Genomic DNA, 21,100 nt, shown 5'->3' on the forward strand with positions numbered 1-21,100 from the left:
CCAGCCCAATATCACTTTTGTTTTCCAAGGAATAGATTTGTTACAGTTGCCATTGGGAGTCTTGGTTTTATTTGGGGAGAGAATCTGTCCACCGGACCTTAATTTAGATATCCACTGATGAAAGAACAAACCCAAGATGGTGGCTTTCAAGGTGGTGAGCTCATTTGCTATAGGATTATCTGAACAGCATATTTTTTATGGACAAAGTAGGGAACTTGATTATTTGTTTTCTGTCCTGGGCTCCTTTGGGAGGAAGGGCAGAACACAAATTTGAGAAATAGTAGGAAGCTTGGATTGAAGAGTGACATCACAACATCAAGCCCTCAAGTTATCTTTCTCTTTCCTTTGTTCAATCCATTCTTCTCAACTTTGGTAAATCTATGAATATGCTAACCATCAGTTTACGTAGGAATGATTTTGAAGTACTGGAGAACATATGTTGATATGTTTTATTGTTGCTATGGCCATTGGCTAATGCAAATAAAGTTTTATCTATCTATGTTGAAAGTAGATTTATGAAAAATGTTGCCACCAAGCATATCAATATTGTTATTGGGGGTTGTTTTGTGGATTTTCTATGAATTTCATGTGTTTTTATTATGTGTTGGATGCTGTTTTTGTGTAACAAGTGATGAACAAGTTAAATAAATAAATAATCAATATTCAAAGTACATCTATGAAGTGCAAGGCTTAACTTGTCAAGCTTAAAAGAATACTAAGTTTATCTCACAAGGTACTGGCAAGGGGAGAATTACTTTATTCAAAGTAAATCTACATACCAACAGGGCTAATTGTTGAGGTAAAATAAAAAAATTCCTTCCAGTAGCACCTTAAAGACCAACTAAGTTAGTTCTTGGTATGAGCTTTCGTGTGCATGCACACTTCTTCAGATACACTGAAACAGAAGTTGCCAGATCCTTCTATATAGTGAGAAGGTGGGGAGGGGTATTACTCAGAAGGGTGGTGGGAATGGGTGATTGGCAGATAGCTGAGATAAGCCTGTTGACGACTCTTAACGACTGCAATAGGTCTTACCTTCTCACTATATAGAAGGATCTGGCAACTTCTGTTTCAGTGTATCTGAAGAAGTGTGCATGCACACGAAAGCTCATACCAAGAACTACTTAGTTGGTCTTTAAGGTGCTACTGGAAGGAATTTTTTTTATTTTGACTATGGCAGACCAACACGGCTACCTATCTGTTGAGGTAAATACAGACTTGCAGTGCAGAAAGATAGTGCATGTGTGTGTGCGCGCGCACACACCCACACCCTGTTTATCCTAGCTTTTATGTTGTATTAGCTTTCTGATTTCCTTAAAGTTGATTGGTGCTGATTGACCTCTAGTTGCTTTTATAAAATTTACTCTGTGCTACATGCAATAGATCACCTAGAAATAAAGTCACAATATGAATGTACGCTGCAAAATGCACTGTCAAGATGAGAATCGAAAGCTGGCATAAAACCTCAGCTATGATAGTAGTAAAAATACTACAGTATGAAATCTATCACAGTCACCGCTTACCAAAAGCCACATTAGGTATGCATAGTGGTAATAACCCAGGTTGTATACACTGAGGAGGTTTGAACAGTAGAACATAAATTGTAGACTGATTTAGGTATTGAATTTGCACCGAGTTCTGCCCTTAATTAAAGGATTGGGACTGATCTTATATTGGTTGACACACCTTTTTTTATTCCTTGTTACTTAATTTTACATATGCATGGAATTCATATGAATTGCATGAATCTCTCTTCTGTCTTTCATCCATAAATAAATAACACATCCACATGGCTCCCGCTGAACCCCCTGAACTATTTTACACATCTTGCCTTGTTGGGTGCAACCAATTAGTTTGGTAACTTGTTGCTTAGACAGTTGGTTTGTTCAGGCAAGATCCCAGCATGTTTTGGTCAAGAAGAAATTCCTTTGCTTGCTGGCATGGGAAAGGAAGCTCTATATAGCTCAGTAGAAGACCACATGCTTTGTACACATAATTTCGAATCAATGACATCTCTAGTTAAAACATCTCAGATAGGGATGCTGAGAACTTCTCCTTGAGGAACTGCTGTTAACTTAAATGAAGAAATGGACTTACTCTGTGTAGGACAGTTTCTTGTACCCTGAAATCAAGCATTATTCCTACAGTTTCATAGTATACGATGAGAGAATCCCAGTTGTCTTGAGAGCCAGGTTGCCAGCACAAACACACTCTCCAATTTTCTCTGCCATAGCAGTAGCATTAAATGGCTGGATGTGCTTTATTGTGGTAGGTGACGGACACAGAGCCAAGGAGGTGTTGATAGTGGTACACCTCTGCCTAGCCTGGTGCTCTTGCTAAGCCTTAGAGCATTCTGGTATTTGGCTTTCCTCCACCAATCTAACTATATTCTATGTTTAAAGCTATACACAATTTAATATTATGACCTTTACCCAATGAGGAACTCCTCCAGATGACCTGTTCATTGAGAATTCAACCTGATTTGCTTGCAGAAAGCTCATGTGGAGGTTAAGATTATGCCTGGTCTTTATTGATCCATCTGGTTTGTTTGCGGGGAGGTTATATAACAATGAGCATTTATTCTGTTTGCTTGTGGGGTTTTTATATGTCGTTCCATTAATCGTGCACCACAGTTTTCCAGTGCATTTCCTTGCCACTTTCCTAAACTAAAAAATATATATAATCTTTTTTAAAAAAACAACAACAGTGGATTTGTTATGCTAGCATGACAGTTTTAATGCACTTTAACTGTGCAAACATAAATTTCTGGTATATGTTGGATTCCTCCTGCAAAATACTTACAGTCTGGAGATGACCTTGTATTTCAGTCCAGGGTGCACCCAGTTTAGATGCTCCTATTGCTACACTATTGTCATGTTGCATTAGGAATAGGGGAAGGAATAAAACTAAGCAACGAATTTCTTTTGTTAGCAACTTTGTCTTATAAGTCAGCAGGGACTAAGTAAGTTCTTAAAATTTGATGCACAACTGTTTGGTATCTAATTAATCTCTCTTGTCTCCTTTGTATGTTTTGGTTCTAGAGATTAATTGTTAGCGAAAGTAATTAAGTGGGCAAGCAATTATATCACCTACCTACATATATATGAAGACAGCTAAAGGATGAGGTGAAAATATGTGAGGATCAATAGGAGGCCTCTGCTAATGATAATGACTTGATGCTTTAATTTATAGTAGTTTTTGCATTATCATGGGAACTGAGATTGGTGCCTGTGTGACAACATGGAAATAGCCAGATTTTGTACAGTGATCTTTAGCAGTGACCAGGATTATTTGTCGCTTGGTGGATTTGTTCAACGATGTATCTTTCTGAAGCTTTTCTACACAATTTCTAGATTAGTGTAAATATGTTTGAAGAAGGCCAACTGCTTGTGTTAGCTTTCCCTACATCCTAGGTAATTTTAGTGGTTTCCCCAATGGGATGCCTTTGTGCTGTCCAGAGGATGAAGGAACAAATTCTCCATCTTCCTCCTAGAATGTTTGACCACAGCTCTTTGTGGTCACATCTTAGCAATTCACATCTGCAAAGCAGAAGAATCCCTTGTGATTAAGCACCCCTGCACTGAACTCCATTGACTTAGGAGTTCCTTGTGAAGGGACAAAAAGGCAAATATCTGCTTTATTTGCCTTACAAATACCTATATTAATTGTGTGACGGATATGCTGTGAATTTGTGGTTTGAACAGTGAGAGAGCTGTTTCCCCAAGGTTTTTTGTTTTAAAAGTGTTATAGTGCAGAAAACAAAGTTGCAATGGAGAACTGGCATTAGCTACGCTGGCTAAGGCTGATGGGAGTTGTCATTCAATCCCTGGCAGGCCACAGTTTCCCCATCCCTGTTGTTGCGATTAAAGGCTTAATGTGTAGAGGGAATATATCAGCTCAGAGAAATTAGTGAAACTGCTTGAGCCATAGCTCAGCAGTGGTTGTGCACATGTTTTGAGGAAGGGAGATATTTCTACAGGCTCACATAGCTAAGGCTAAGGAACACCTGGCTTTGTAGGCAAAAGATTCCACTTGAACCCCTTGCATTTCCCATTAAAAGATTCCCCTTTACCAGAGCAAGGAGAGGCTTCACTGCCTGAGATCCTGAAGAACTGCTCTGAAAATAATACGGACTAGGGAAACACATAGATAGTGTTTCAGTTGTACGACTATTTTTACTGAGAGCTTTTAAAAGTAGCCACTGCAAAGAGGACAGGAGCGGAATTCATATGAGACTTGAAATTACGTGCTGGCAGCTTGCCGCTTCTTTGATATCCTGTACTTGGCTTATTACAGTGACCTTTCTGGGACTGTCACTATTGTTATGCCATCCCTTGGCTGTAGATACTACAGTGCGGAAAAGCTAACAGACGAACACTTCGTGCAATGCTAACAATGCTGATGGTGTCATCGCTATGGGCTTATATTCAGCTCATCCATCTCCAAACTGCCTACTCTTTAAAATTGCATGTCCTGTTGAGGTCTAGATTTTGTTATTAGATCTTTTAAATTCTATTCTGCCCCCCCCCCCGCCAGAATGATTAGCAATTCATAGATCAAAGGATATGCAGTGATATTGAGCATATCTTGAGGACAGAAAGTGGCAGGGGAGGAGGAAGCATTAATGGGTTCAATTTCCATTTCAAGATGCAACTGGGATCTCTACATTTCATTTGCATGTGGTGAGTGGGGTGTTTGCGTGTCTGGGGCAGGGCATGAGAGAGAACAAAATTGGAAGACTTGGAACCTATGACTATTCGTGTACTGTTCACATGGCTATGATTCAAGTTTGTATGATGCAGAATATAAATATAATGAATAGAAAAATGTAATGAATAAAAAATGCTTGTGTGTGTACCTGCATCATGTTACCTGGTTACGCGCAGGAAGCAACTGTCACCTACACACTTTATCCTGTAAATATATGAAACAGCCCAGCTGCCTTAACTACAACTAGAGAAGGTATAATTGGTAATGATAGCTTGATGGAAATTTAGCATTTCTTCCAGGATCCAGTAATTGAATTCAGATCCAACAATTTTTTAAAAAAATAAATAAATTTGCCTTACGGGCAAATTGGTTTCTAATATGTAAAACCCCCACAATGGGTGATCAATGGATTATGAAGGAACAAGCCAATAAAAACAAAATAGAACAGTATAATCTAGTCAATGAAACAGTCTCACACTTTTGCAGTGCCACCTGTGTCACAGTGCTTCCAGTATCATTTATAAAAACAAATCCATACAAAACAATTTTAGTGAAGAGTCTTGTTGCACTTCTTGCAAGCCCATTACCAGGAAGGAAGAAAACTGGGGCTAAATTGTCTGTCATGGTTGGGGACGTTTGGGCAAATTTATTTCTCTGTAAGCTAAGGGATGAAGCTTGTGAGAATTACTGCAGCCAATTGGAAACAATGTCTGAACAAAAGAAGGAGCATGCTGAACCAGGTAGTTGCTGTGTGAGACACACACACACACAGAGAGAGAGAGAGAGAGAGAGAGAGAGAGAGAACACTCAAAGCACATTTTCCTCCTCAAAGAATTATGGGCACTATAGTTTAAGTGGTGCTGGGAATTGTAAGGGTGCTTTCAGACATGGGGAATATTTTGTTAGTTTTCCTGATTATAATGTAAGCACTTCTGTCCCATTTTCTAATGTTCCTTTCTGGGTGTGTGTTTTTTAAACCAGAACTTGCCGGAACTCAGTTTCGGCACCTCTCAGGTGGGCACCATTGGCATTCTAAGAGAACTCATGTTGAGTTCTGGCACATTTTTTTCTAGAAAAATAACACTGTTCCTTTCTCACTGCAATACCGGTCGTTATGTAACTTGTGGCTTTTTGACTGACATACCGGTATGTCATACTAAATTTCATTCTACCAGTGGGTGTGGTGTGACACAACAACTAATGTCATTTGGCAATGTCACTACTGCCCCGACCCTTATGTTTCCTCATGATTCTCCCATGAAAATGCCAGGAAAGAAAGGATGCCAGTAAGCTGCCCCAAATTTCATCACTTTACTGCCACAATTTTCCAGGTTAAGAGATTTCTAATGAAAAAAGCACTAAACATGCACTATTTTCCATTATTTTACATCATGCGAAAGCTCAAATGTATTGTGGAAATTGACCATTTTGGAAGTGTTTGGAAAGAGAGATAAACTACTGTGTGAATCCAGCTTAGCTCTTTGTGGGGGTAAGCTACAGTGGCCAGAATTCTTTTAGGGGGGAAATGTTCTTTAAAGTTATAGTCAGGGTTGATCCAAGATATTTTGTCACATGAGGCGAACCACAAAATGGCGCCCCCTCTCCACCAGGGTAGAAGTGGTGAGTAAAGATCTGTATCAACAACAAGGGGGAAGAATAAAGATTTTCACTGGGATCTGCTGTCCCTGCGGATCTTACCGCCTGAGGCAGTCACCTCACCTTGCCTTATGAATGAGGCAACCCTAGGTATAGTATGTATACAGCCAGAGAGAGCAAGAGAGCATACTTGTGTGGGAAACTAAAAATATTTACGTATACACTTAAAATATGTGAAGTTATCTTTAAAAAGAAAACACTAGATGAAAATGGAAAGAAAAGGATAATTAGAACCATTCACAGGTTTGTTTCATAAATAAATATTTAAGCTGTTAGGGTTTTTTTGTCTTAGGAAAATGACAATTGTGGGGAAATATGGATGCCTTGTTTGAAATATAGTTATTTCTCTTTTTGTACCTGCATTCTTCATTTTTACTCACTCTGGGTAATGTTTCTAGTCTTTCCTCTCCCTAAGTTTTGATTATTTGATTCAAGCATGTGCAAAAGCCTACTACTTTCAGCCTTAGAATATCAGTAAAATTGATTATTTTTGCCTCTGCTTACTGACAACAGATTGTCTCATTATTTTCCAGCTTCTATGTTTCTTTTCTTTCCAGTTTGCTTCTTTCCCATTTCTTTCCTCTCCTTTTTTAAAATTTATTTTTAATGCTATGTTGCCCATTTGCAATTTGTCTTCTTATGCTTCATGTTTTGCCCATGGCTGTTAATTCAGAAAGACAGCCAAACTTTTGTTGTGACAAACCTGATTGCCTATTTGTGAACACACTTGCAGGTGAATTGTTTAGCCTCTATTTATGTAACCATTGCAACTGGTTTTAATAGCCAGGCTAGCTTCCTGATGAGGTAATAGCTTGGGTGATAGGCCATTACAGGAAAGAAAGGAAGTGGCTCTGTGCCAGAGGACAAATGGGTGGGTCCCCTCCCTTAACTAACTAATTAACTAACTAACTAACTAACTAACTAACTAACTGGTAGTTAGAAGAACAAAAGCCAGAGTTGAGGTGTGTGAGCTAGAAGTTAGAAGCAGGCCACTGGCTAGGGCAGTTGACAGCCAGAGCCATGCCTGATTTCTCCTGGGATCCAAGGTTGTGCCTATGGGAGAAGCAAGACCTTCTTGACGTGTTAATGCTGTGAGCCTCTCCATCATTGGCTATGGCTGTACGTATGTGTAAATAAGCCATATTTCATAAAAATGTCTCTGCTGTGCCTCATTCTGAAGGAAACATAATCCCTGGGTAAGTGCCTGGTGTGTGTGAAATTGAATCCAATGTTGCCTCTTGCATTCAAAAGAAACAAAATATTTGAAAAATGAAAGTAATTTTCTTTTGTTGGTCCTGCTTTCAAAAGATGGATACAAATAGAGATTGTCTCCTCTAGAGGGAGCTTGTTAATTTGTTGCTGGAGTCGATCTGGGGATTTCACAGCTGTAAGATTAGGATTAGAGACCAGACTCTGACCTTGAATAAAAATGTGTTTAGAAGAGGTTTTGGTGCTTGCGTTTTGCAAGACAAGCGCTTTGCTGGAGCAGATGCATGAGAAGATGGATTTGATGACTGTTGCAGTTAAAAACTTTGGACAAACGGCGAATACCCATATAGAAACCATTTTGACAGGGCAAGCGCAAGTGCAGAAGATAATGGAGGAGGTTGCTGCTAAACCTAAAGTAACACAAATGGAGAGACCCGAGGCCTTGCAGGAGCATAAGCCGCTGTTCTTGAAGTTTGAATCTGGAGTGGACTGGGGGGGTCTGGAGTTGTGAGGGCTCTTAATTTTGGAAGGACTTTGAAACATGCTTTTAAATACTTCCTGGATTACAGTGTTGACTGTGGGGAATGGGACTGTGGGGAATGGGCTGATCATCTGAGGGGAGATGGAGATATTTTTGGATTGGAGTCCTCCCGAGACCTACCCCCCAATGAGAAAGGAAAGAAATTAAGAAAAAGATCAACAAAAGACAAAGTAAAGTGCAGGTATAAACAAGAAGAAGATCTGCAGAAGGGACATGGAAAAGACTTAAGAGCCTCGGACATAAGATCACCAGGTTGATGGACTAGATGGAATGGACAAGAAGGACTGACAAAACCCGAGACCAGGAAGAAGAGACGTTGGATGAAGATTGGAAGAAAGTTTAAAAAAAAATATATTTTGAGAATTAGTGTAAAGTTAACGAGTATTAGGAAAAATGTTGGAATGAAACTATTTGGCTTTAGTAGAAATGATATAAGGAGTTATGTACAAATAAGTATTAAGTTTTAAGTTTTAAGGTTTTTTTATGGTAAGATAAGGTTAAATAAATTAAGGTAAATTGAATGACAGAATATAATGAAAGATGGAAAGGATTTGTTGCGTTAATTAAAAGGTTAGATCGTGAAGATAAATTATATAACAAAAATTGAGAAAGATGGAAAGAATTTGCTGAAACAATTAATTAAATTAAAATACAAAAAGGGAGATGTGAGGAGGTCGATGAAACAAGTAAATGAAAGATAAAGATATGGAACATTGGATGTGTGTTTTAATGTTATGGTTGTTGTTTTTTTTGCTGTATTGTTGTATTGTTTTTTATGCTTTTCCTTTTAGGTATTGTAATGTATGTTTTGTCAATTTTTTTGTTGTTTTCTTTTTTTCTTTTTTCTGTAATTCTTAAACTTTTAATAAATATCATTTTAAAAAAATAAGTGCCGTGTGTGTGTGTGTGTGAATGGGGGAGGGGAGAGGATGTTGAATGTTTATAAAATTTAAAACATTTATATACCACCTTTCAAACGAATCCCAGAGAAGTTTGTAGCCTTAAAACAACACAACAGATGAAATTTAATTCCAATAAATGCACATTATGATACCGGTAAATACAAATTAAAATCCAACCATAAATTCCGTAACCGTAACAGCTCCCAGAGCCCCCACTGCAGTGTGGCTGGTTCAGCAAGATGCCATGTCAGTAGTACTAGAAGCCACTGGGAGATCAAGCAAAAGCAACAGGACAGTCCTACTCCCTCCCTCCTTCCCCTGATAAAGAAAATTCATCAGGGCAATCGGTGCTGATTCAGAACTGAACCCAGATTGGAAATGTTCCAGAAAAATGGAATCGCCAAGACCTGTCCTATTTAAATGTAATGACATAAAAAAAAATGGGTAGCTGGTACGTGGGAGGGAGAAATGAGCTTATGCCAAGTGACAGACACCTATGAGCTCTTAACGGCAGCAGGCAGCTCCATGAATTTGTTACTATACCCAGGTCTGTAGTAAAATAAGATTACACAATAAGTAACTTGCTGTTAAACATTTCTGTTGTTTATCACGGCCATCTGCTAGCATAGATCATAGCCATTAGACACCTGTGCGTTTGGTGATGTTGGGTGCCCATCTGTTTGAACTGTGGTTATGACTGTGTTCAAAGCACTTGACATGTCTTTCCTGCCTGGGAGAAAACCAGAGTGGAGAGAGAATCAGACTGCTGCCAGGGAGGAGAAAATGTTTTTCATTCCAGTGTTGTTTTAGTCATTCATGTCTCAGAATTCATACAGGCAGTTTTTAAAAAAATATATCTTTATAACACCTGCTTAACCAGTAGTAATCTGCTATTGATCTCAGTTTGCCGCCTTCACTCAAGAATTAATCTCAGTGCAACACATTAAAACCTGTGTGTGTGTGTGTGTGCATGTACGTAATATGTAAAACTATTTTGTTCAGCCTGTCTCTTCAGGTTGAGTGGAAAAGACTGTACAGGGACTGTACAGTGTTGTGCTCATTTTGGCTGAACTGCTGGCATGGTGGCTTGGAATGTATATCTGCTGGGGGTGGGGTGGAGGAAGCAGTTTGCAGATTAGCTTCTGCAAGGGAAGGAAGAAGTGTCCACTTGGCTGTGATTAAAACCTATTGTTGTATTTATTTGTGCCTTTCCCCCGATGGGACTCTTAGAGAGGTCAGCTGAGCATTCGGGGAGTGGAGCTCTAGTCACAGGGAACTCATAGGCAGGGAGGCAGGGCTGCTTGGCAACAAATGGAAATAGTGGGATCTGCAGGAAGAGTGTTGGAGGAGGCAGTTAGTGGAAGGGGCAGAGGAGAGGAGCCACAAAAAAGGAGTGAGGCCTCTGAAGGAGCTTCACAGTAGCCCCATTCAGACATTACTGTGCGTCGACTAGAGGGGGAGTGATAATTTATAAATGTTGAGAACCATCATATGTGAGAAATGTGGTACATGTCCATGTCTTGAAAAGGAGCATGCTATTACCTTTTAAAGGGCACTCTTGGTTTTTCTTAATAATGCAAAAACCCTTTGAATGTGTTATAGATTGCAGCTGCTGCCAACCTGTCATCAAGACCACAGTGATTAAATCAATTCAGTAATTTTTAAGAGATGCTTCCATTTTATGATCAGAACAGGGAAAATACAGCAGTCGATAGGAATGACATTTTCTTAAGCACTGGGGATTTTCTACCTGTTTTATTGTAAGGACAGGAGGGGAAATTCTTCGGTGAAGACCTTTTTTTAATTATGGCAGGTTGCCATGCAGTTAAATATCTGTCTTCCTACCCCATTGCCCCAAGAGTTTAATTTGCTTTATCTGGAAGACACTTGATAAGAAATTTGAGAAGGGATTTTTGTCTGCATCTGAGTTTGTAAAGGATTCTCTGGGAGACTATTTCCTAAGAAGGTTCAGTTTTCTGGTGGATTTCCACATCCAACAAAACCCGTGTGGGGCATAAAGAAGGGCAGTCCATAATTCTTTGCACAGTATCCCCCCTCCTCTTCCTGTGTGCACCCAGATTTGCTCTGGAGGAATGGGTCAAGCACCAGGACCAATTTAAGGGGTACTCAGCAGAAGGAGAGAGGGGAAAGTTCCATTGTGGAAGGAGAAATCCTTGTGGTGATGGAATAAACTATTTAGCACTACATTTGGATACAACATCATACAACCCTTGGTTTATGTAACAATCAGTATTATCCTATGCATGAAGTATTCAGATCTCATTGAGTTCAATAGGACTTGCAGACAAGTAAGTGTGCGTAGTATTGCAGCCTAATTTTTCTGCTAGTCCTGAACAGAAGCAAAAAGGCCAAGCCTCCTGTCCACCACAAACCCTGCGGAGTTCCTCCTGATTTCAGAGACTTTACTGGACCTCACCCACTAATGATGTTGCCAAAGTTTGTAATTGCTTGGTGTGTCTCCCCTGCAATGTTCTTCTTCTCTATAATGAATCAAGTGGCACTTCCACCAAGAGTTCTTCTCTAGCTTGGCATATCAAAACAGATTCTAAACAAACACATTCAGCTGACCAGATACATCCAAACCAGGTATAAGCACACAAACATAAGTTCATGAATTTTAGACTTCCTTAATACTTGGTGAAATTCTGGCTGATAGGTGTGAAATGCAGTCTCAAGCAGACTTTTTTGTCTGGGGAATAATATATGAGTAAACCTTCTCAAGTTTCCTGTAAATGTTTAGGTGGGTACACTAGATAGCTCAGTCAATAGAACATAAGACTCTTAAACTCAGGGTTGTGGATTTGAGCCCCATGTTGGGTAAAAGATTCCTGCGTGGCAGGACGTTGGACTAGATGAGCCTTGTTGTCCCTTCCAGCTCATTCTGTGATGCTATGATAATAAGCCAGCTCAGACGTTGAAGGGAGGAAACTAAGCTCCTCTTGTGATGTTTTCTGATGATGGTGGTAATTGCCGACACAGTTCTGAATAGCGTTCCCTTGTCATTACTGCCCATGTACTTTAGTGACTGTTTTCACAGTCATCAAAGCTAGAAAGATAAAAGCTGGTGATGTTGAATTCCACATTCATTGCTATTTCCTTGGCTTTGGGGGAGGGCATTCAGAACATGTACAGACCAACTCCTGGCCTTTATTGTAGTTTAGGAAATCAGAGAATATGTACTATTGAGCTCCAGCTCATTTTGGAAGACTGTTTCCAAGGTGCTTTTTGTCTATTTGAATATGTGTCCACCAAATGCCCTGTAAGCCCTGATCTCAGCGAGAGATCCTGGATTTGGCAAGACAAATAACATCTGTTGAAAAATCTTCACACATAAGATTTGCAGGTGCAGAGCCCTAGGCAGCTCTGAGCCTTTGAATCTCTCGTTTGACAGCCTCAGACTCCACTGCCCAACATTTAACATCTTGAATTTTTCTGCATAGTTTGGTTCTGTGTGCTGTTGCCAGATATGCAAATGAGTTTAATGAAGTGCTAAGAGTCAAAAGCCTGCAGACTAAAAATAAATAATTCCTTGCCAAATGTATCCAACATAGCTGGTCAGAAAATAAATGAAATTTTTGTGTGTGCATGTGGTCCATTTTTAAAAAGCAAACAATCCTTGAGACTGCATTTCCCATTAGCTTTTAAACCAAGCTGATGTGTTTTATGATGGATACTACAATATATTAAATGTGTTGTTCCTCAAGTTCCTGGCTGGCCAGTATGGGAAGCGTCTTGAATAAAGGCAGTCACTATTTCCCCCTGGGAGAACCTACTGAGCTTTTGCCAGAGTTGAAGAGCAATGACTAATACATTGCTTTCAGATACTGTATATTTAAAAGCTTTCCCCAGCACCTTACTTGATACCCACACCTTTGTATATTTTCATTGGCATCTCTCACAGGAATCTCTGTGAACCAGCCCTAAAGGGATATAATAATAATAATAATAATAATAATAATAATAATAATAATAATAATAATAATTTATACTCCACCCATCTGGCTAGGCTTCCCCAGCCACTCTGGGCGGCTTCCAACAAAATATTAAAATACAGTAATGCTTCAAACATTAAAAGCTTTCCTAAACAGTGCTGCCTTCAGATGTCTTCTAAAAGTCTGGTAGTTGTTGTTGTTCTCTTTGATATCTGGTGGGAGGGTGTTCCACAGGGCGGGTGCCACTATTGAGAAGGCCCTCTTCCTGGTTCCCTGTAACTTGGCTTCTCGCAGTGAGGGAACCACCAGAAGGCCCTTGGCGCTGGACCTCAGATTCCAGCCTGAACGATGGGCGTGGAGATGCTCCTTCAGATGGGATGCTTCTTCCTCAGTATTGACCTGAGGGACTCATGTAGTCCTTTGGCTAATCTAAAAGATCCAAGCCTGAGGATGATCCTCAGAAGAGAAGAATCCCTGCCCCCTCCAAATTTTTCTAGCTTTATCAAATCCATTCTGTCATTTGTTGTATTACCCGAAGAAGGAAGGAACTCCACATTTGCTTCAAGTTTGAGGCTACACATTCCTGGCAGTCCCCCCTTTTCCATCATGAAGGAGGTATATAGTCTTTGAACTGATCAGGCTTGGGGCATTTCCCTGGGGATTGGTTTCTGGGGCTTTCTGAGAGACTGCAGAACTGCTGCACGAGAGGAATTCAATTTTTACCCTGAAATAAATTTTGCCCCCAGTAGACTCCCCCCCCCTTTTAAAAGAGCCAATTTCCAATGAAAAAAATGGAAACCCACCTAAATACTCCCAGTCATAATGTACTTTAAGCCACATTAGAATACCGAATGCTTCTGTTGCTGGGAAAACCCTCTTGAAGACTGGCCTTGGGCTTTGTGATAACAAATGTTTCATAACATATTTGTGGCTGATTTCTTTAATTTCTACAGAGAGCTTTTAAGCACTTCACTTGCCTCATTTACATTTGAGATATGTGATCCTCTTTGCAAAAAGGCCTATCCTTCACTGGGGCTTGGGATGGGATCATGCCCTGTTTAAAAGTGTTAAGTTGTCATTTAAAAATTGGTTGCGACTGGCTACAAACTTGATGTGTCTGCTTAGTTTGTTGTTCAGTATAAATATTCCTCAAGATAGAAAAGTAATGGAATGATGGTGAGATATGGAGGCAGTTAACTATACAAAAGAGAGCAAATATCTCTTGAATCACCATTTAGTAGGCCTGTGTTTTGAGGTTGAGCTATGAAGTAAGGATGGCTTGGAATAGCAAGACGATTTGTTTTTCTTTTATTAAGATTTGCAGTCTTGATTCTTGAGTACACACATGAAACTATCTGCCTCTGCTGAAAGGGAATAATTCTGTCTTCCTTTTGAAGCCTGTTAAACTTTCTGATCAGATAACAGAGAGATCCTGAATGTACCGTATTTTTCGCTCTATAAGACACACCAGACCACAATACGCACCTAGTTTTTGGGGGAGGAAAACAAGGGAAAAAATATATTCTGAATCTCAGAAGCCAGAACAGCAAGAGGGATCGCTGCACAGTGAAAGCAGCAAGCCCTCTTGCTGTTCTGGCTTCTGGGATAGCTGTGCAGCCTGCATTCGCTCCATAAGACGCACACACATTTCCCCTTACTTTTTAGGAGGGAAAAAGTGAGTCTTATAGAGCAAAAAATACGGTATTCCAACTCCTTTTATATTGCCATATAACTTGAATAAAACTAGCAGCAGAGGACCATGCAGAGCTTCTCCTGTCACCACTATAAAGTGTTTAATTGCTGGGTTTTCCTTTTTTGCTAGTTTTTCTCTTATTTATACCTCTTCTACACACTTCTAATGAATATAACTATGTAGTCAGCTTGTTTAGACTGCAATTCCAATTCAGATCCATTTGCCATATCTTATGTTCCCCCTGATCCTGGGCTCATCCAGGTGTGTTGGTATAATCTATGGAGGAAGTCTGCATGAACAAAATCTCCCAACATCCTATGAAGGTAGAGAATGCAATTTGTTCCATTTTGATCAAGCCCACACTGAAGATGAACATTGATCTGTTGGTTCTTGCACAGCAGTGGATTTTAAAGAACTTTTTCTTTCTTTCAAGGAAGACTTTTCTGAGCCAAATGGTGGTGTGTTCTGGTACTGTTCTTGTTGTGGTTTAGCATTCTTGGTATGGTTTGGGTTGTTCTGGCTTAAATTTCAAACCCGGAAGCCACAGCACCATCTTCTGTGCCAATTCTGCATGGAATGTTGCTTTCCGGGCTTGGTTTTTACAGCACTCGGCAAACACATTCTGTACTCAGGCTCAGGCGAAATCAGATCTCTTTGTCAGCTCCTGTCCTGCTGATTGTTTAGTGCCACTGAGATTCTTCTCCATGTTTTGTGTGCATGTGCTGTTTCTAGGAGTATGGCTGTTGGAAGAGTTAACTCTAGCTGCTGTTCTAAAGGTCATGCTTCCAAGGCATCATATCATCATTTCCATGCTGATCTTCAAGAGTTTGCACCGTATTCCATCCTTTTCCCAATGGAACATTAAGACAAAATGGAGTCTCCCAGTTATATTTGATCTCACTTTCTCTCAAACATATTGTCAAAAAATTGAAATCTTTCTTTCCCCCCTTAATATCTCTAGATACAGGTTTGCCAAAATTTCTGTTTCTGTATCCTTCTCTTTTGGTGGCACCTCAGTCTACACTTTCCCTTTTACTTTAAAGCAACTAAATCATATAATATAGTCTCTGGGTTGTTTATTCCCTTTTGCACATATTACATTTACCCATAAAGCATCCTTGATACCAATTAAACCTTCCTGGACCATCTGTGAACAAGCTCTGAATGTTTCTTCTTCTTCTATGTTTTGTATTTAAGCAAGTTTTATTTCCAAACTACTTGTAAATATCACTTTATGATTATTAGTTTAACCACCCTCAGTTTGCAAAACCACATGTGAGATGGGAATCTATTTCTTTGCATCCAGTTTTGCTTTGTGAGACATTTTTACCCCACACAGAGACATGGCAGTGCCATCTATTCGCAGGCCAGTGCTGTGAGAAGCCATATGCTTTGATGGGTTTGATTTCAAAGTCTCTAAGCAAAGGTCTTGATAGCAAATTACATGGAATAATGATATCAGTCACTTTGGTATTATGGATCAGATCACAGATGGGAATGGTTAAAGATGCGTTTGAGTGCCTGCCAGTCTTTCATGAAAGAGGGGATCAAGTGAAATTTTCTATGTGAAGAGCAGAGCTCTCACTTTCCACTGATATTCTTTTTCTCTGTGGAGTTACAAACATGGATACTGGGCTTACACAGAGCCTTGCTTTGGAACATTCCAGAACTAGGCTCGCGGGTTGGTCGGCAGCCTGCCACCAGCTTAGTTGTGCCACATTCAAGGCTGTGTGGCTCCTGCCTTCCATTTCAGCTTCTTTTGACTGCCACAGTAGTGACCAGAAAGCAAAAATGCTTAGGGTAACTTTGTTAACTATTCAGCATCTGTCAGTATGAGTGAAGGAAACAAAGGTCTGCATTGCCCTGATGCTAGAAATAAGACCATTTTCCATCCCAAGAGCTCAGTGGAATGATGGACAAGTGCTTCTCTGCTCAATTTGGAATTACCTCAAAATGTTCTTAGAGAACTCACTCTGTTTGTCTCTCAAAACAAAATAAGACACACATTCCCCACCCCCCGGTATTTCCCTGGGCCTCATAATACTGGAAAAACTTTTTTCAGGGGTCTCTAGTGTGTTGCCTTCAGAAATTGGACTACAACAGCTGAGGGCACCAAAATCCTCCTAACTTTGTCGTAGTCCTAGAGAAAAGTTTCCAAACTGCCCCCCTCAAGCTGTAGGGAACATCCTGAGACTTTGGAATAAGGGGGCTGTGAAAATGGTAGCTCGTTTATGTGCAGGGTGGGAGAGGATTTGTGAATCTGAGGCACACTTCCTTACCTCATGTGAGCCAGTCCTATGAGTATGGAGCATCTAAGATCAACTTATAATATGCGTTGTCTAGTGCATTGAGTGAGGTATAGCAGAAGAATTGCTGGCTATATACAGTGGTACCTCGGGTTAACTTAATTCGTTCTGGAGGTCTGTTCTTAACCTGAAACTGTTCTTAACCTGAGGTACCACTTTAGCTAATGGGGCCTCCAGCTGCCACCGCTGCGCAATTTCTGTTCTCAGCCTGAAGCAAAGTTCTTAACCCGAGGTACTATTTCTGGGTTAGCGGAGTCTGTAACCTGAAGTGTATGTAATCTGAGGTACCACTGTACTATAAATAATCTCATCTTTGAAACTATTAAAAAGAAACAGAAGCATTTCCAATAATAAATACTTTTTTCAGGGTTGATTAGTACAGGGAGAGAACACACCAGGTACAGTGGTACCTCGGGTTACAGACGCTTCAGGTTACAGACACTTCGGGTTACAGACTCTGCTAACCCAGAACTAGTACCTCGGGTTAAGAACTTTACTTCAGGATGAGAACAGAAATTGCGTGCCAGCAGTGCAGTGGGAGGTCCCATTAGCTAAAGTGGTACCTCAGGTTAAGAACAGTTTCAGGTTAAGAACAGACTTCCGGAACGAATTAAGTTCTTAACCCGAGGTACCACTGTATTTCTCTACTTTTGCAATAAACTTGGTTTAGAAGATCAGCTAGAACAGAAGTGATTTTTGAGCTGCGGCTCTTTTGAGGTTAACTTTGTCCCCTATTGGCGAACCAGATCCTGTATTTAGTGTGAAGTGTGCAATTCCTGAGTCATGCGTTCTTCATAAATCTGAAGTGTAAAAAACCTGGCCCAGTTGTCGCTAAATAGAGGTGTAAAAGCTTGAACAGAAATGAGCTATGGGGGTGTCAGTTGCAAGAAACATTATTATTTATTTTTAAAAAGCTGGTTTGGAGAATATTTAAAAAAAGAAGTTAAGAAAAAGAAGTTCAATAATGTGATATTTGTTTATAAATAGTGTTTAGAAAACTTTGGACAAATATCTGCTCACAGAAAAGGCAACATGTGCCTAACAGCTATATTAGTAAAGCCCTTTTGGACATTCTGCCTTGCGTTCATAGGCACAGGGAGCTTGTCGGAGGAGTGGGGGCCAAGGTGGAGAGAGTGATATAACACAAGACAACCTCTTGGGATTGAAATAGGCCACAACTTTTGTTGATTACAGATGTCAGTAGGCTTTGACAAAGGCATTGGCTATGTATCCAGAATAATCTAAACCGCCTGCTGGTCGATTGTACGTTAGGGTCACAGGGTTAAGGATCACCTTATGATGTATATCAGAGAGGTACTGGCACTATGGGGACTGGAGCACCTCCCCCTGCACCCACTTTCCTGGGGGTAACTTAAGCCTGCCCCTCTCCACCTTGACTAAGGATCCAACTCAATGCTTATTCACCAAGTTGTGGCAGTTGCTATGTGTTAGGTGAAAAAACCCCAGACAGGCCCAATTTGTCTGGAGGGGAAATTCCTGCCTGGCCCCGAAAATGGCAGCTGGGATTTCCATAGCAACCTTATACCCCTGACCTGCCCGCTTACCTTTGGGCAGGGCTCCACATTCTGCACAGGGAGGAAGAGTGGGAAATCTGGCTCAGACTTAGCTGCCAGGTCTGGGCACAGTCCTCTTAAATGTCCAAGGAGTGGACCTAAGTGAAGGCAGGAGGGGGAAGTCCTCACTCCAGTCCTCTGCTTGAGACCCATCCGCTGGCCCACCCATGATTGGCTGGATCCATGGGCAGGTTCCCATCAGTCTCATTGACCAGCAGAGGCAGCCATGACACCCCCTGCTGGCCATCTGGCAATTGCCCGGCTTAGTCATGGGCCGTGCCATGCCACGGCCACCACCGCTTCCCACATAGGAGGTAAGCGGACTTCTGTGCTGGTCAACATAGAAGCAGGACTGCACTGAGTAGCTCTGCCCATAGGCTTCACACAAAGTACCACCATCTATAGTGATGGAGCCTTCATGTATACATAAACATGACGCCTCCATCACAATAGTCAGGCTCTTAATGTGACTGCTAGGGGGCAGAAATACTCCGTGTGTCCCCACTTCTGTCTCGACCAACGCAGGAGCAAGAACGCCAGTTTAAATGTATTTCATAGAGAATCTGAACCATTTTAGTAATCTGATGAAGACTTGGGGGCTGGCTTAGATGGAGTGAGGACTCTTTTGGGAGATTCTGTAGGAGAGCACCATTCTGTGTATAAGTTTCCTTGATGGGTGAAGACCCAGAAAAAAGATCCATTCCAAATTAAGTGCATGTTTAAATGTTTGATTTGTCAGATACAGGCAATGAATGACAAATCATGGTTCAGTTACATCTAGCAGTCTTTTGGTTCATAATGTTTGAGCTAGACATGGGGTAGCTGTCTAGATCTGCGATGGACAACTGGTGGCTTGTGAGCTGGGTGGAGCTGAACAAAATTGTACTGGGCTCTTAATCTGTAATCAGGGTGGGTTAAAAAGATTGCCTGTTGGCTCACCTGAAAGGAAAATAAAAAAATTCCCAGCCATTTGTTACTTCTGTCTCCGATTGATGGGGAAATCTGCAGAAAGAGCTAAATACTATTTTGGGAACTACTAGATGAAGTAGGTGCTACACTTACGATATGGGATAGTTCCAACATTCTTGCTGATAATTGCTGGCAACTGCTAAGGATGGAAGGAACTGTGTACTATTTAATGAGTATCTGCTAGTGATTAAAAACTATTCTCCTTGAGTTTTAACAGCTCCTGCAATGATTCCATACACACACACTCTGTAAATAATTGTAGCTTAGTTTTCGAATCGAATAACCTTTTTAATAGTCTTTCAAGAAATATACCCAGCTTCTAAAGATAATTAGCCACCAATTTATTAAATTTACTAACCATGTAATGCGCCAACATCTTCTTAATTAGCCAGTCTTGCAAAATGCCAATAAATGTGTTTAATGATAATTTGCAATAGCACAGGGTTGCATCCTTAATGAATCTAAAGCATAGACTTTTTGTTCAGCCACCTAAAATAGCTAATAGCAGTAAGTGACCTGACCTTTTAAAAACTATGTTAGAGTACAACCTCCACTGTCCCTAAACCCCTCACTTTGTAGCATTATTGCTTTATATATCTGAGATGGCTGCTGAGGAACTGATTTATAGAGTGGGCCTGGTCGTTTTATATTATTATTGTTGTTATTGTTATTATTATTGTGTGTTCAACTTGTGTGTTTTTGTAGTCTTTTAATGTATTTGTGTCTGGAGAAGGATCTAACATGTTTACAGTGTATTTCCCTGAATATCCTATTCCTGGTCTGCCATCAAAAACTGAATAAACAGAAAAATTAATGAAAGCAAATAGGACCCTTGTTTTAGTAGGGGTGGTTCAAAATTCCCCCATACTGAACAACTGATACTAGTGCTAATTGCAGGCCCAGGGGCAGTACCCCAACTTCACCAGGTGCAGATGTGTTGTAGGTAAAAATGAATTCAGGACAGTTTATTGGGATTGAAATAACCACAAGAATTGATTACATACCCTTCAAGTGTCCTGATTTTCCAGGGACAGTTCTGGAATTATGAAAGCCATCCTGGCTTTTGATTTGATCCTGGAATGTCCCTATTTCCCTTGCCAGTGCTGCCAGTGCTGAGCTCGTGAAGGAAGATGAGCCGGTGTTTGTCTCAGACGTGCCTTTAAGAGACGATTGTGTGTTTTCTTTTGTCTTTGTTTTTATTTAGACTAGCTTCTTTTATCTTATTGCGTTATGAAAAAAACTTTAATAAACTCCTATTTAAAAGGAGCAAATTAAAATAGAACTTTTTCTTCTGATCTCCTGCTGAGCAAAATATCACCAAATGCATATTTGAAACGAATGTATTGAAGTCCTGTATTCTATTGGATTACTGAGATAATGTATGTAAGGTGCCTTAAATACTTGGAATGTGCTAAATGGGTATTGTTTGCTACTACTATCAGGTCACATATATTGCCAAACCAGTGCTCTCAAAACCTTGTTTTCCATTCCAATATACTATTTTTTAAAATTATCCCCTGCTCCCCCTGACACACACACATCCCTCACAGAAATAGCCAGTTTTGCCTATATTTAAATACCTTATAA

At 40.3% G+C, this 21,100-nt stretch overlaps 2 protein-coding genes across 5 annotated transcripts in view; one reads left to right on the forward strand and one right to left on the reverse strand.

Annotated features, from left to right (window-relative positions):
- Window positions 1-21,100, reverse strand: part of RASGEF1A (RasGEF domain family member 1A) — a 224,312-nt gene that overhangs the window by 161,183 nt on the left and 42,029 nt on the right. The window lies entirely within an intron of this gene.
- Window positions 1-21,100, forward strand: part of LOC310706614 (uncharacterized protein) — a 230,758-nt gene that overhangs the window by 120,559 nt on the left and 89,099 nt on the right. The window lies entirely within an intron of this gene.

This window comes from Podarcis liolepis (assembly GCF_965112155.1).
Source record: "Podarcis liolepis genome assembly, chromosome: 5".
Lineage (NCBI taxonomy): Eukaryota > Metazoa > Chordata > Lepidosauria > Squamata > Lacertidae > Podarcis > Podarcis liolepis.